Source organism: Bombina bombina, chromosome 2, assembly GCF_027579735.1.
Source record: "Bombina bombina isolate aBomBom1 chromosome 2, aBomBom1.pri, whole genome shotgun sequence".
In the NCBI taxonomy this organism is placed as follows: Eukaryota; Metazoa; Chordata; class Amphibia; order Anura; family Bombinatoridae; genus Bombina; species Bombina bombina.
The window spans coordinates 604,278,323-604,291,466 of record NC_069500.1 but is presented as its reverse complement, the minus strand read 5'-3'; positions in this window follow the sequence as shown (position 1 = coordinate 604,291,466).

The following is a 13,144-nucleotide window of genomic DNA, read 5'->3' as shown; positions in this document are numbered from 1 at the left end:
TGGGGCAGTGTTTCTGCACTGGTCCAGGAGAGGTCAAGGCTGACTTAGGTCAGAGATTATGGGGTGTGGGCAGATATCTATGGTCAAGGTTTAGCTGGTCCCCAGTTCAATTTGTGAAATTTAAAGAGAAAATTGTTGGCGATCCCAAACCAGAACAATATCGCAAAATACAAGATGGTTGGTAGTCTGCATAGGAGATCAGATCTGTCAATGCACCAGCACTGTAACCCTAAACCTGTGTCAGGATTTGCCTGCACTATTGGAGTTCTGGCCTGACTCAGTACTCTTCACCTCCCTACACTGACAACATGCACACAGCAAATATGGCATAACTTGCAAACCATGAGCAGCCATGAATTCAGCAGTTTTTGGGGAACAACGTGGCATGTCCGAAAATACTAGCTTTCTCTGATTGGACAGGTTATGGGCGAAACAAAGATATTCTTTAAGAGATACCTAGGTAGGGGTCTGGCAGGAAATAGTGTTGCTAATGGATAACATTCTTAAAAAAACGCTGCCATGTAATGCTCTAGACATAGGCCGGCTTATGTCCCTGCTTTTCAACAAAAGATAATAATAATAATAATAATAATAATAAAAGATACAGAGGGAACAAAGAAAAATTGATACTAAAAGTAAATTAGAAAGGTGTTTAAAGGGACAGTCTTGTCAAAATTAAACTTTCATGATTCAGATAGGGCATGCAATTTTAAACAACTTTCCAATTTACTTCTATTATCTAATTTGCTCAATTCTTTAGATATCCTTTGTTGAAGAAATAGCAATGCACATGTGTGAGCCAATCACACAAGGCCTCTATGTGCAGCAACCAATCAGCAGCTACTGAGCATATCTAGATATGCTTTTCAGCAAGTGATATCAAGAGAATGAAGCAAATTAGATAATAGATGTAAATTAGAAAGTGGTTTAAAATGACATGCTCTTTCTAAATCACGAAAGAAAAAAATTGGGTTTCATGTCCCTTTAAAATATCATGGTCTATCTGAATCCTGAAAGAAAAAAAAATTAGATTTCATATCCCTGTGTAAAGGATATCAAACTAAAATGAATCAGAAACATGAGTTGTATGCTAGTATTTTTATACATTCTGCTATTATTCTAATACAAGCATTTTTTTGACAAAAAGCACATTATAGAACTCTGTATATCAAATAATAGGGGGGACTTCTGGGGAAAGCTATTTCTGGATGCTATATTATGAGCTGCTCCAGCTGTCCTCCTATATCTATCTGATATCTCCAGCTACAGCTTCATTTCAACAGCTTCTTGATCTTTGAAGAATCTCTTATTAGAAGATGTCCTTTTTATACAGATGGCTGCCTTCTTTCATAATCAGTAGCTTTTTTTAGTCAGGTTGAGGCCTCACTATAAACCCCCCAGTGGTTTTCTTTCTGGTTTCCACTGTCACCCATTGACCTTTGTGCTCTGTTTAAAGGGACATTCCAGCTTAATTTTTTTATTAATTTACTACATAGAAGGCACACATTTATTTTTAATAAAATATATATTAAATAAATTAGTGAGATATAAAATATTGTTTCAACTTACACAAAATGCCTTTTCCAAGTCCTCACTACAATTTTCAAAACCTTCTTTTCAGTCTTTTGTAGGCTGCTGATGTTGTCCAATCATTTTTAGTAAGTAAATTAGATCGAGTGCACCAATCTTCATGAGTATTAGTAATTGCTTTTCTTCATTTCACTTGTTATATAACAGGAAGTGGAAGGGAGGTGTCGTGACCCTCTACATCCTGATATATTTCTGTAAAAGTATGTTATTATTATTTATATATTTAAATTTGTTACAAATCCCTCAAAATGCATCCACGGCTGATTAATAGATTAGAAGATCTGACTCGGATCAACAAATGCTTTCCAGCGTTCTATAGCACTCGAGTGGTAATTGTGTGTGTATATATATATATATATATATATATATATATACATATAATCTCTGATTACCCCTCGAGTGCTATAAAGTGCTGGAGAGTGTTTGTTGAGTCAGATTTTCTAATCTTCTTTTTAATGCGCACAGCCCGGGCATACAGTACTAAATTATTAAATTAAGTGAATGAAAAGGAGTTGAGCGTGATAGCATGACGTCGCAAATGGACTGCGCATGCACAGTCGATGTACGATACTAATGCTCGTTCACAGGGCACATTCATGGTTTTATATCAATATGATCCAGCGTATTGGCTATGGTAAGTGTCATGAGATGTAGGACACAGCATAGAAGGTACAACGCTATTTTATTGTAGAGCATAGAAGTATACAACTTGCACAACACATCTAACTTGGTAACTGCGACATAGACAATAACAGCTCTAAACCACGCCCCCATCCGGTGACGTCACTTCCCACTCTCATCACATCTTCCCCCTTTTCAAAGGACAAAGCATACATTTTTTTTTTTTCATTTGAATACATCAAATAACAAGGTATACAAGCATACAAAAATAGTTTTGTTTAGTATACAACAAATAAAAAGTTAAAGAGAATATCTATATAAACAACATGAATTACATCCTGACTTGAACATCGGGGTAGACTACCCTAGTCCACAGTGACCATGGGATTATTCTGCCCATACTTCTGGTCACTGCTCTAACTAGTGCTAATCCCGATATCGGGCTGGAAGTTTCACCACTCTTCCATTTGATGTAATTCTACATGAACTGTCCTCTGATACAGAAGAAGGTGATTGAGAGTCTGCTGGAGGCAAAGATATATCACTGCTGTGATCTTGCTGAGGGGAAGGCACCCCTCTTAAAACAGGGTATCCCACTGGCGGTGGTACTGAGGCATCCAGTTCCAAACTCTCAGGTACAGGCTGAAGATATTTTCGATTTCGACGTGTGACTGTCCCTCTATCAGGAAGGACGACATAAGACCTTGGTTCTGAAGAGCATCCAATTACCGGTCCATAGCAGGCGTCTTCCATTTCTTCTCATCATCCAGTTTAATTCTGACACTTTGCCCCGCATTCAGCTCCTGCAAGGGCCTCACAGAGTGTCTCCTGTTGTAGAAGAATCAATAGCCCCTTTTGCCTCTTCATCCCTCCTAAGGACCTCGTCCCGAGGAATAGAGCTAGTTGGCTGGAAGACACCCACAGAGGGTAAGGTGGTGCGAATCTGACATCCTAGCATCAGCTGTGCCGGGCTAAAACCCGTGGATTGAATGGGAGTCGCCCTATAGGACAAGAAGGCTAGGTACGGCTCAGATTGCTTCAAAATGAACTTTGTTGTTTGAACTGCCCTTTCAGCCATTCCATTGGCCTGCGTGTAATGTGGACTTGACGTAGAATGGACAAAATCATATTCACTGCTGAAAGAACTGAACTCCGTGGATGCCAACTGCATTCCGTTATCACTCACTAACTCCATTGGTATGTCCCACCGGGCGCACAAGCTCTTGTGACGAGTGATAACAGCTTGACTTGTGATCTCATTCAAGGGTGCAATCTCCAAATACCTGGAATAGTAGTCAATCATGACTAGGTACTTTTTCCTGTGCAGTTCGCACAAATCAGCAGCTATTTTCTGCCACGGGCCTGCAGGCAGCGGAGTAAAAATCAAGGGCTCCCTTCTCTGAGTAGGCTGGCGTTCCCGGCAAAAGGCACATTTTGACACATGGCTTGCAATGTCGGAACTGATCCCAGGCCACCATGCTGTCCTTTCTCTGCACTTTGTAATGCCCAAGTGGCCATCATGAATCCTGCTTAACATCTCCTGCCGCATGCTAACAGGAATAACAATGCGGTCCTGGAACAGCACCAACCCATCCAGCTCCATGAGCTGCGACCTTTCTGACTGGTAAGAACTTAAACATCCAGGCTGCCCGGCTCTCGGGCCAACCTTCTTTTATGTACTTAATAACTTCTTGAAGGTCTGTATCTAAATAGGTCTCCTTTCTTATTTGTTCTAGCTTCCCTGAAGAAATGGATTTGGAGGCCAGACCTGAGTCTACATACACTTTCACATCTGATTCCGTTGAAGATTCTTCAGCAGCAGCCAGCGGGAGCCTGGAAAGTGTATCCACCACTACCAGTTGTTTCCCCGGCACATGCACTGCCTGAACATTGAACCTGAACAGCCTCATCAGAAGTCTCTGACATCATAGAGGTGTTTTGTCAATATCATAGGAGTTGATTAAAGGAACTAGCGGTTTATGGTCAGTCTCCAGACTAAATTTCTCTAAACCCACTAGGTAACGCTGGAAGCACTCACAGGCCCAAACTGCAGCCAGGCACTCTTTCTCAATTTAGGCGTATTTAGACTCAGCAGCCGTCAGTGTACGGGAACAGTAGGCGATGGGCTGTAGTTTGTTCTCATTCAACTGCAGGAGAGCGGCCCCTAACCCATAACTGCTCGCATCGGCACTAACCACAGTCTTTTTGGAAGGGTCATAGAACCCCAACACTGGGGCAGACCCCAGTAGGGACTTGACCTGCACAAAATATTCTTCTTGTGGAGGTCCCTAGACCCAGACAACATTTTTCTTTAGCAACTCTGTGATTGGGTGTAGTATTATGGATAAATCTGGAAGAAACCTGCCCACATAATTCCCAAGGCCCAATATTTGTCTCAGCTCATGTACATCAGAAGGACTTTTCATCTGTTCAATAGCAGGGATTTTATCAGGGTCCGGCTTGATGCCACCCTCATTGATGACATGCACAAAGTAACATAATTCAGCCTTACTAAAATGGCATTTCTCCTTATTCAATTTCAGCCTGGACTCTCTAATGGTCTGCAGCACACAGCTCAATCGCTGATCATGTTCTTTCAATGTTGACCCATACACCAAGATGTCGTCCATAACGACGGCCGTGCCCTTGTGGTCCCTTAGAAGAGAACTCATCTCTCTTTGAAAGATTTCAGGAGCAGAGGATATCCCGAAGGGGAGTCTGCAGAAGCAAAACCGACCTACCAGTGTAATGAAGGTAGTCAGTTTGCTGGCACTTTGGATCTAGAGGTATCTGCCAGAAGCCGCTGAAAGCATCGAGTGTGGAAAAGAACTTCGCCCCAGCGAATTTCGGGGCTATGTCTTCAAAGTGTCGGCAGCACATATCTCTCTCTCTTCACCGCATCATTCAGCCTTTTCAAGTCTATGCAGATGCGTACCTTCCCGTTTTTCTTTGCAACAGCGACAATGTGGGCACACCAGTCAGTTGCTTCAACAACCTCTTCAATGACTCCCATATTCTTCATGCGCAGAAGTTCCTTCTCCACTTGAGACATGAGTGGGAACGGAATTCTAAGAGGAGGGGAAATGCTGTATGGGACTGCGTCACCTTTAAGTGATATTCGGACTGGGTTGCAATTCAGTAGGCCCAATTCACCAAACATGTCTGCTGAAATCTCATTCACTCTGACGACCAGGCCCAAACCACAGTTTGCTTTCCTGCTCAATAGGTTGTTAACACACTGACCTCTAATCACATGTACCCACATGGTGAATTTCCTCTGATTGTACTCGCAGCTGGCAAGAAATTTCCCCGCACAATCAATGCGACCACCAGGACTATGAACTTTTGTTGTAACTTTCACCAGCTGAGGCTGACGGGGCAGTTTCATGAATGCTGCAAGGGTCATAACAGTGATATCTGCTCCTGTGTGAATCTTAAAGGCAACTTTGGCTCCCATTACAGAAAGAGTAACCCGCCAATCTTCATCTGAACCAGACCGTTAAACAACAGACCCAACATAGGACACTTCTTGACCCTCCTGGTCACTATCCACCTGCATCTCTTTAATGTATTCAGTTTTACACACCACTTCAAATGGCCCATTCGGTTACATTTTCTACATCTTTTGTTTTTGGCAGGGCATAAGACACTCTGATCATGGGTACGGTTACACCGCATGTAGTGAGCATGCTGCGCCCATCCGCTTCTGGGCCTATCTATTGCCCTTAGTCTACCACTCACACTGTGCCTTTCACTAGCAGCTCTCCTGAACTGCTGCACTTCATCCATAATACTCTCAGACCTCAGATCGGCACCTTGCTTTTTCACCAGTTCACTCTGGCGGGCCATCCTAATAGCCCCATCTAACGTTAATTCAGCCTCCAACTTTAGCTTCAGTGAGACTTAAGCAGCTGCAATTCCTATGACTATTCTGTCTCTGATTTTCTCCTCTTTAGCAGCACCAAACTCACAGAGTTCATAAAGGCTGCACACAAATTACTCCACGGATTCTCCCGCACGCTGAGCACGTTTATGAAAACAAGCCCTCTCATGAATCACATTTCTTTTGGGCACAAAGTGGGCACTGAGTTTATTCATAACTATTTCAAAGTCAAATTCTTCCCCTTCCTGGAAAGTAAAGGCATTGAACACTGGCTCCACATCTTTCCCCATAGAGTATAAAAGAGAATCAACTTGTACTTCACCACTCTCCTTGTCCAGCTTGGAAGCAATCCTGAAGCGTTGAAACCGCTAACGCCATGTGAGCCAAGCTGCAGGCTGAGAGAAATCAAAAGGCGCAGGTGGGGTAAACTTCGACATCGTCATTAATCAGGAAACAAAAGCGCAGGCAAGTACTTCTGACACCATGTCATGAGATGCAGGACACAGCATAGAAGGTACAACACTATTTTATTGCAGAGCATAGAAGTATACAGCTTGCACAACACATCTAACTTGGTAACTGCGAATTAGACAATAACAGCTCTAAACCACGCCCCATCCGGTGACGTCACGTCCTACTCTCATCACAGTAATATTAATTAAAAAAGGGTATTGAATCCTAACAGAGGGATTGAACACTTTAACAACTGGTACAGATACTTTCAGACACTCACCCAGAAAGATTTAATATCACTAGACCACTGACTCAGTTTGAAAATTATTGTACACAAGTGATACAGAGTAAAGGATACCTGTCCCATACTTATAAGATTCTCCTGCAGTACCACTCCCGAACCCTTCCCTCGTACACCAAGAAGTGGAAAAAAGAAATGACCAAATAAAACACAAACGGCTAGATTTGGAGTTTTGTCGGTAACGACCCGAAAAACTAACGCCGGCTTTTTTCTGGCCGCACCATAAAAACAACTCTGGTATTGAGAGTCCACATAAAGGCTGCGTTAGGCTCCAAAAAAGGAGCGTAGAGCATTTTTAACGCAGCTTCAGCTCTCGATACCAGAGTTGCTCGATACAATCGTGCACGATTTCCCCATAGGATACAATGGGGCTGTTTGAGCTGAAAAAAAACCTAACACCTGCAAAAAAGCCGCGTTCAGCTCTTAACGCAGCCCCATTGTTTGCTATGCGGAAACACCTCCTAAGTCTGCACCTAACACCCTAACCTTACACTTATTAACCCCTAATCTGCCGCCCCCGCTATCGCTGACACCTGCATTTTATTTTTAACCCCTAATCTGCCGCTCCTTAAACCGCCGCTACTTACATTATACTTATGTACCCCTAATCTGCTGCCCCTAACACCGCTGAGCCCTATATTATATTTATTAACCCCTAATCTGCCGCCCACAACGTCGCCCCCACCTGCCTACACTTATTAACCCCTAATCTGCCGAGCGGACTGCACCGCTACTTTAATAAAGTTATTAACCCCTAATACGCCTCACTAACCCTATAATAAATAGTATTAACCCCTAATCTGCCCTCCCTAACATCGCCGACACCTAACTTCACTTATTAACCCCTAATCTGACGACCGGAGCTCACCGCTATTCTAATAAATGTATTAACCCCTAAAGCTAAGTCTAACCCTAACACTAACACCCCCCTAAATTAAATATAATTTTAATCTAACGAAATTAATTAACTCTTATTAAATAAATTATTCCTATTTAAAGCTAAATACTTACCTGTAAAATAAATCCTAATATAGCTACAATATAAATTATAATTATATTATAGCTATTTTAGGATTAATATTTATTTTACAGGTAACTTTGTATTTATTTTAACCAGGTACAATAGCTATTAAATAGTTAAGAACTATTTAATAGCTAAAATAGTTAAAATAATTACAAAATTACCTGTAAAATAAATCCTAACCTAAGTTACAATTAAACATAACACTACACTATCAATAAATTAATTAAATACAATTCCTACAAATAAATACAATTAAATAAACTAGCTAAAGTACAAAAAATAAAAAAATATTTACAAACATAAGAAAAATATTACAACAATTTTAAACTAATTACACCTACTCTAAGCCCCCTAATAAAATAACAAAGCCCCCCAAAATAAAAAAAATGCCCTACCCTATTCTATATAACTAAAGTTCAAAGCTCTTTTACCTTACCAGCCCTGAACAGGGCCCTTTGCGGGGCATGCCCCAAGAAGTTCAGTTCTTTTGCCTGTAAAAAAAAACATACAATACCCAAGCCCCCCAACATTACAACACACCACCAACATACCCCTAATCTAACCCAAACCCCCCTTAAATAAACCTAACACTAAGCCCCTGAAGATCTTCCTACCTTATCTTCACCCTGCCAGGTTCACCGATCCGTCCTGAAGAGCTCCTCCGATGTCCTGATCCAAGCCCAAGTGGGGGGCTGAAGAGGTCCATGATCCGGCTGAAGTCTTCATCCAAGCGGGAGCTGAAGAGGTCCATGATCCGGATGAAGTCTTCATCCAAGCGGGAGCTGAAGAGGTCCATGATCCGGATGAAGTCTTCTATCAACGGCATCTTCAATCTTCTTCTTTCTTCTGGATCCATCTTGCAGACCTCCGACGCAGAACATCCTCTTCTCCCGACGCCTACTAGCCGAATGACTGTTCCTTTAAGGGACGTCATCCAAGATGGCGTCCCTCGAATTCTGATTGGCTGATAGGATTTTATCAGCCAATTGGAATTAAGGTAGGAATATTCTGATTGGCTGATGGAATCAGCCAATCAGAATCAAGTTCAATCCGATTGGCTGATCCAATCAGCCAATCAGATTGAGCTCGCATTCTATTGGCTGATAGAAACAGCCAATAGAATGCGAGCTCAATCTGATTGGCTGATTGGATCAGCCAATCGGATTGAACTTGATTCTGATTGGCTGATTCCATCAGCCAATCAGAATATTCCTACCTTAATTCCGATTGGCTGATAGAATCCTATCAGCCAATCGGAATTCGAGGGACGCCATCTTGGATGACGTCCCTTAAAGGAACAGTCATTCGGCTAGTAGGCGTCGGGAGAAGAGGATGTTCCGCGGTGGAGGTCTGCAAGATGGATCCGGAAGAAAGAAGATTGAAGATGCCGTTGATAGAAGACTTCATCCGGATCATGGACCTCTTCAGCTCCCGCTTGGATGAAGACTTCATCCGGATCATGGACCTCTTCAGCTCCCGCTTGGATGAAGACTTCAGCCGGATCATGGACCTCTTCAGCCCCCCGCTTTGGCTTGGATCAGGACATCGGAGGAGCTCTTCTGGACAGATCGTTGAACCCGGTGAGGTGAAGACAAGGTAGGAAGATCTTCAGGGGCTTAGTGTTAGGTTTATTTAAGGGGGGTTTGGGTTAGATTAGGGGTATGTGGGTGGTGGGTTGTAATGTTGGGGGGCTTGGGTATTGTATGTTTTTTTTTACAGGCAAAAGAACTGAACTTCTTGGGGCATGCCCCGCAAAGGGCCCTGTTCAGGGCTGGTAAGGTAAAAGAGCTTTGAACTTTAGTTATTTAGAATAGGGTAGGGCATTTTTTTTATTTTGGGGGGCTTTGTTATTTTGTTAGGGGTCTTAGAGTAGGTGTAATTAGTTTAAAATTGTTGTAATATTTTTCTTATGTTTGTAAATATTTTTTCATTTTTTGTACTTTAGCTAGTTTATTTAATTGTTGTTATTTGTAGGAATTGTATTTAATTAATTTATTGATAGTGTAGTGTTAGGTTAATTGTAGGTAGTTTATTTAATTAATTTATTGATAGTGTAGTGTTAGGTTTAATTGTAACTTAGGTTAGGATTTCTTTTACAGGTAAATTTGTAATTATTTTAACTATTTTAGCTATTAAATAGTTCTTAACTATTTAATAGCTATTGTACCTGGTTAAAATAAATACAAAGTTACCTGTAAAATAAATATTAATCCTAAAATAGCTATAATATAATTATAATTTATATTGTAGCTATATTAGTATTTATTTTACAGGTAAGTATTTATCTTTAAATAGGAATAATTTATTTAATAAGAGTTAATTAATTTCGTTAGATTAAAATTATATTTAATTTAGGGGGGTGTTAGTGTTAGGGTTAGACTTAGCTTTAGGGGTTAATACATTTATTAGAATAGCGGTGAGGTCCGGTCGGCAGATTAGGGGTTAATAAGTGTAGGCAGGTGGAGGCGACGTTGTGGGGGGCAGATTAGGGGTTAATAAATATAATATAGGTGTCGGCGGTGTTAGGAGCAGCAGATTAGGGGTACATAAGGATAACGTAGGTGGCGGCGCTTTGCGGTCGGCAGATTAGGGGTTAATTATTGTAGGTAGCTGGCTGCAACGTTGTGGGGGGCAGATTAGGGGTTAATAAATATAATATAGGGGTCGGCGGTGTTAGGGGCAGCAGATTAGGGGTACATAAGGATAACGTAGGTGGCGGTCGGCAGATTAGGGGTTAAAAAAATGTATTCGAGTGTCGGCGATGTGGGGGGACCTCGGTTTAGGGGTACATAGGTAGTTTATGGGTGTTAGTGTACTTTAGAGCACAGTAGTTAAGAGCTTTATAAACCGGCGTTAGCTCAGAAAGCTCTTAACTACTGACTTTTTTCCTGCGGCTGGAGTTTTGTCGTTAGATGTCTAACGCTCACTTCAAACACGACTCTAAATACCGGAGTTAGAAAGATCCCATTGAAAAGATAGGATACGCAATTTACGTAAGGGGATCTGCGGTATGGAAAAGTCGCGGCTGAAAAGTGAGCGTTAGACCCTATTTTGAGTGACTCCAAATACCGGCGGTAGCCTAAAACCAGCGTTAGGAGCCTCTAACGCTGGTTTTCACGGCTAACGCCAAACTCCAAATCTAGGCCATAGAGAGCTTGATATAAATGTGGAGTATTAGCCAGATATCAAAAAATATGATGCGTGGTGATATGTGCAAAATCGCTTATGGATGCAGTCTTATAGCGATTAATATATGGCAGTGTTTTAAGCTTAATGAAGGCTTTATAAGAGACACTGAATGATCCTTTATAAGCTGTACTGAAAAGTCCAATAATATACAATCGTTATGTATATCACTTAGGGTATCCTGCTGATTCATAATTGCTTAGATATCCCCTGGAAATCAACTTCCCTTGTAGTGAGTTTCCTTTAGAAATTAACTCACGGAACTGGCTGTTACACCTCTAAGTGCCTACCTTTAGTGTGAAAGATTGTTCGTAACTGGTGCCTTACCGTACTGGAACCGGGGCACAGGTGTCTATGCACCTCTGTCCTTTGTTTCCTGGGTCGTGACATTAACAGCTCACGTACTAATACAGAGGCAGATCATAAAGTGGTGACGCTGAAAGTATTTCCGTAGGAAGCCTAAGAGCCTTACTCTGTGCAGAGATATATGAACGGATCGTTCAAGGAAAAGAGTCCTTTTAGAATCCAAATTAATCCTTCAAATGGATTTGTATTTTTGCAGATTCACAACTATTGCTGATGGTAAAATTTACTATCTCATACTATAACAAAGGGTTTTATCCCAATTGCCTGCCTAAAACTTGCTGTACCATAGAGACTGCTACGTAAATCCTAGAGGAGCTGCGCTGCCTACTTGATGCTTATCGTGCTGCCTTTGAGGAAAAGTTGTGTATGGCATTTGATATTGGCGATCATTACACCTCTAAAAAAAAAACCAATCCAGCCTGGGAATGTTCCAATAGAGTATGGGACTGGTGGCCCTTATTTGGGGCCCCAGCGCTCACTAACAGCTCCTAGTAGATCTCAGAGGGATTTAGAACCTGCTTTTGTGGAGCCTGCGGTGTGGGGCAACAGGGTCACAGCTGAGCATCTAGAAAGTGTAATATAGAGCCATGCCGCAGGCTTGTGAAGGCATCACTGCTGCAAGCCAATCCGCTTTTGTACTACATCTGAGGGTCATGAAATCCATACCCATCGAGACTTCAGCAGGAGTTTTCGCCCAGGTTAATGGAGACATACAGTCGCAAGCTATGCACTGCCTACCAGTATCATTGCTACTTACTGCCCTTTTCCACGCAGACTCACTGCAACTGAAATGGGATCCATTCTGTACTCCAAAATGTGCCGTTATCCATATGAAAGAGCAGTATGTAAAGTTGTAAACCTGATAAAAATTTTCATTAAAATTACAGCTAATACAGCAGTTGTGTTCTTAATACTAATCCTCACTGGCGTATATAGACTTCCTGGTAATATTATTTGATAGGTACTTCCTGCTAATATTCATTTAATAACTATAAACCAACTGATGAAACAGATATATTATTTCACATATACATTTCGCAACTTTTACTTTATATTTTTCAGCAAAAAATACGACTTTTAGATGCAGCTCTTTCAAATCGATAACAGGATTTTTTTTTAGTGGTGTCCCCTTAAAGTGACAGTGTACCACTAGAACAGGCATAGCTAAATATTGGAAGCTACATATACGATGTATGAGCTGACATCTTGGGATTTAGATACAAGAGAATCCTTCTATAACATTTGGTTATATTGGATCCTTAAGGGAGAATCAACAATAAGAAGGATATAACTATAAATGAGTAAAATTAACACTGGTAACAGCTAACTATGAATTGTATATATGTCTCATATCCCAAACAAAAAAAGGGAAATATTGTATTTGCCAGATAATACCAAAAACAAAAATGTGACTCTGACACACAGTGGTTTTATATAACAAGTTTTCTTTTATTAGTTGTTATGTTGTTTATAAGTTTACACTGACTTTTCTACTCTATAAAAAGTTATGTTCCATCGTATGTATGGTTCTTGAGAAGAGGAGACTTTGCTCCCCTCTTAGTTCCTGTTTTAAGATGATGAACTGTCAGCTGAAGACCCAACATTGGCAAATATATGATGAACTAGGAACACAACAGAAGGAGATCCTACTCTTCTTACTTCCTGGTTGGACAGAACTGTATTAACTATTACATGTACTTAACCAATGTTAAAGAGACCT